The sequence below is a fragment of the Portunus trituberculatus genome, chromosome 44 (assembly GCF_017591435.1).
Source record: "Portunus trituberculatus isolate SZX2019 chromosome 44, ASM1759143v1, whole genome shotgun sequence".
Classification (NCBI taxonomy): domain Eukaryota; kingdom Metazoa; phylum Arthropoda; class Malacostraca; order Decapoda; family Portunidae; genus Portunus; species Portunus trituberculatus.
The window spans coordinates 5,333,947-5,338,618 of record NC_059298.1 but is presented as its reverse complement, the minus strand read 5'-3'; positions in this window follow the sequence as shown (position 1 = coordinate 5,338,618).

Sequence of the window (4,672 nt, the reverse complement as noted above, 5' to 3'; positions counted from 1 at the left end):
AATATATACTATATTTCTATTTCTTCTATTTCTTTTGGACTAACGCTAACAGCCGCTGGTCAATTTTTTTCTATTTCTTTTAACTGCTACACTTTTTCATGTTAGCCAATTAATGACAAGATAGGTATTTCTAAATTTTTGGAAAACTTTTTGGTATTTCTTCTTACTTTTGGTCATTTTTTCCCCGTCAGTCTTAACATATTTTTTTCCTCCCGATTGATGACACCATATGTAGATACAAATTTATGGAAACCATCAGTAAAAGGCACAGTTTTCCTCTTGCCATTTATAGACGCGACAGAGTGGAGGCTTTGCGGGCTGCGGCAGGTGGCGAGAGGGAATTGCGAGGGAGGGTCAAGAGTGTGTGGGATATGATGCAACTTGAGTTCCCTGAAGCCGTACGAGTGTTTTCCTCGCGAATTTTTATCCACCTGATTTTTTTTTCTTTTTATGCAATATATTTCGTTCCCTTCTTCCTGATGAATTACCTGAAGATGTTTTGTTAGATAAACTTTGGTAAGGATTAGTTTAGCTAAGGTTTGTTTACTTTAGTTTAGGTCAGGTAAGGTTAGGTTAGTATATATATTTTTTTTTTATTTTACATTAGTTGAGATGAGGTTCAAAGTAGGTTATATAAGCTAAATTTACACCCACAGAATTTTTCTCCTAATATTTTTCGCAGCAGGAAACTTATTCATATATACATTAATAACTCATATTTTTTTTTTCATAAAGAATAAACACCTTAAAGTTATCTTCTAAAATATAGATGACTTTTTTAGGAGAAACTGCCATACTGAGATGCAATAGATTATATGAGGGTGACTTATTAGGGCTACTGCCGTGAGATGACTACGAATTCTATACAGTATTTCACAATGTAGATAATTTTAAACATACTTCTTTAATATCGGGGTTCCAATTTAAGTATTCATCAACATAAACACCAAGAAATTCAGTGTGTGATATTCTCTTTATTTCTTTATCTTCTAATGTGACAGGAGAAAATAGTCTTTTGTGTCACTTAACTGAGCATGTGTGTGTGTGTGTGTGTGTGTGTGTGTGTGTGTGTGTGTGTGTGTGTGTGTGTTTGTGTTTGTGTTTGTGTGTGTGTTCGTCTGACTGTTTATCTTTTTTTACCTCTCTCTCTCTCTCTCTCTCTCTCTCTCTCTCTCTCTCTCTCTCTCTCTCTCTCTCTCTCTCTCTCTCTCTCTCTCTCTCTCTCTCTCTCTCTCTCTCTCTCTCTCTCTCTCTCTCTCTTGGGTGAAAGGATTGAATAATAACAAGGGCATAATGAGTAACATGATAGCCCGTGTGAGGAAAGCATTGTTCAAAAGACTGCGTGCTTAGAAGAGAACTTGGAACAATGACGAGGAAGAATAAATATAGCATCAGCCCTATTGGTCTTTACGAGGTTCTTTGTGGGAAGGACTCATTATAATATATAACCAAAAGTAAAAAAAAAAAAATGTTAACATTGACAGGTTTCGTAAAGAGTGAAATAGCTACACAAATTAATTATATTTATTGGAGGGAATCTCTACGAAAGGAAAAAGTTAATGAGCTCAATTTGTCAAAACCATGTATGGGAGAATAAATAAATACAGTCAAGTAACGTAAGAGGGAGAGTTAAGGAGTGCCACAAGGGGGTAACGTCCTGTCTTCACAAAACCTGGTATCCAACGTGGGTGTGTACATTGCGCAGCGATTGTCACCATTTGGAGATCAACAAAGGGAGGGTGACAGGTCTAAGCAAGACTACCACAACAACAACAGTGAAACCTAAAATAACACCAAGATGAAAAATACAAGCTCAAATGCAAAGGCAAATATCATTATTCTTATTAATAAGAGTATTTCTAATTGCGTCAAAACCATTGCCAAGCTACATCTCCTACTGAATGAATTATATCTTAGGTGAAACATGAATAGAAGAATTAATTGACATAGGAGCATAAAAGAATTAGGGTACCAGGGAGAAACCCTCATGTCTAAACGTGGGAATTCCTGTAGGAAATATACTTTAACTAGCTATTTCTAAGTAACATCTTCATTCATATACGTAATTAGCTTATTTTGTAACGCTCCCTAATGATTTTTTTGGCATCGCGATATCTTAAGATCGTATAGTCGCTATAAAAAATTATAGGAAAATAAGAATAAAATGATAATAGCAATAGAAAATAAGTCAACCAGAGAAAGCAAAGAAAAAGAATGCAAAAAGACAGAAGTGGCATGAGAAATGTGATAAGTGGAAGATAAACTCAAAAGTTTTGCTAAGTTGGCCAGTGACAGTCACGCGACACGCAGGCCGTGAACAGAGATGAGGGACGAAGCTTGAGTGTGCCTTTGTCCTTGAGGGCAGTCGTGTAGGTTGATTCTTCAGCTGTTGTTGTTGAAGACGCTGATGAGCAAGGACAACATGACAGTCTGTGTGGATCTTCTAGCAAGGCAAAAACTTTGTTAACTGTGAGCAGAATAAATTGAACCTTGATAGTGACTAACTGCATGTCACATAAAAAAAATATATATATATATATATATATATATATATATATATATATATATATATATATATATATATATATATATATATATATATATATATATATATATATAAGTTAGAGGAGTGTGTGTGAGTGTATGTGTGTGAGAGAGAGAGAGAGAGAGAGAGAGAGAGAGAGAGAGAGAGAGTGGCTATCCCTGTAACCTTGAACCTGCTCTTCACAGTTGCATTATCTTCCTCACCTCATCCAGCCTTCATTTGCATAATCCTTGCCTTTTATGTGTCTGCTGCCTCCCAAATTTACCGCCAACTTCATCCTTATGTATTTAAGTCGTAGAGACCTTGTGCACATTACCCGCATATTGGTAACTTGAACTCATCTCGTTTTAACCTCTTCAGTACCATGACGCTTTCCTATTCATTCTAGTTACTGTTTTGTAATTTTATACAGCTTCAGAAACTCGTGTGGGGGATTAAAAAAGTGAAGACTGTGGCCATTAATCTTCTGACCTCCATAGGCCCTTCCTAATGTTAATATAATGGTCTCATCATATACTAAACTCTAGGTAGAAATGCGTTCTGATATTGAAGGGATTGATACTGTCCTAGAAAATTTCAATGGCATTCAAAACTGATGTTATTTTTTTCACATTCGCAGTCGTGTCCAAAGTCATTTTTTTTGTCCTCGGCCCACCTCCACCCCCATATCTCTCTCTCTCTCTCTCTCTCTCTCTCTCTCTCTCTCTCTCTCTCTCTCTCTCTCTCTCTCTCTCTCTCTCTCTCTCTCTCTCTCTCAATATTGTTAAAAAAAAAAGTGGCATTCTAAATTCTAAATAGCAACAAGCCACTGATGTGATTGACTGCTTGTTCTTCATAGACTCAAGAGGACGTTATTCAGATGGCAAGGGAGGAAGTGGTAGATAAATAAAAATAAAAAAACGGACAAGCTCCTTTCCTGAAGTTGTGTTTCTTTCCGCGACAGTAGAGAGAGAGAGAGAGAGAGAGAGAGAGAGAGAGAGAGAGAGAGAGAGAAAAAAAAACTCGGGTAACCATAAGATCAGAGCCAAACACACACACACACACACACACACACACACACACACACACACACACACACACACACACACGGAAACCTATAGAGTGGCAAACATCATTTACGATTCATAAGTTCCAGGAATAGCTCTAGGAAGGTCCGTGGAGGTGAAGGGGGCGATGAAGAAGGGACAGGAGGAGCGGACGATGGAAGAGATGATGAGTGAGGAATGAAAAAGAGAAAATTAACGTTGGATTATATGAAGGTGTGGAAAAGTAAGAGAAAGACGAAACTGAGAAATATATAAAAAATCGTTGATCTGAAGAGAATAATTGAATAAGGCAAGTGAAAGAAGAGAAAAAGACGTGGGAGAAGAAAATACGAAGAAAGTTATAAAGAAAAGAAGATGAAGAAGAATAAGAAGAATAAGAAGAAGAAGAGAAGAGAGAGAGAGAGAGAGAGAGAGAGAGAGAGAGAGAGAGAGAGAGAGAGAGAGAGAGAGAGAGAATAATGATCGTTTTATGTTGTAAAAGTATCTGTGCAAAGAATGTTTTTATATTTTTGTGTATGATACTGTTACAACAACAACGGTAACAACAACAACAACAACAACAACAACAACAACTATTACCATAATGAACTTTATTTTGCCTAAGAAATCATTACATCAAAATTTCTATAGTTTGGAATTAAGAGTATCATTTTTCTGTATGTTCATCTTGGAAAAAAATGGCATATACATAATACTTGAAATCCAATTATAACAGTCGTTGTGAAATATCTTGACAAAATATACTGAACTGATGTTATAAGGAAGGTAAATTTTCTCACAGTGTAACGTTTTGTGTTACATTTTCCATTTTCATTTCGCTAAGAAAAGAATTACGATGTCATATATTCTGCCTGGGGTGTCGGTAGTAAATTAAGTGCGAGGAGATAATGTGGAGATGACTTTCATTTACATAACAGTTATCGTGTTTTTAGTACATGACACTGACTGATGCAACGCTTATGAAACATTATTAAAGAATACGAGTTATCTTTTCTATTATATGTTTCAAAGCTTGAAAATAAGTGTTGTTTCGCTGGTTTGTTCAGTAATCACTGTGAAAGAAACAAAGTGAAAATACACT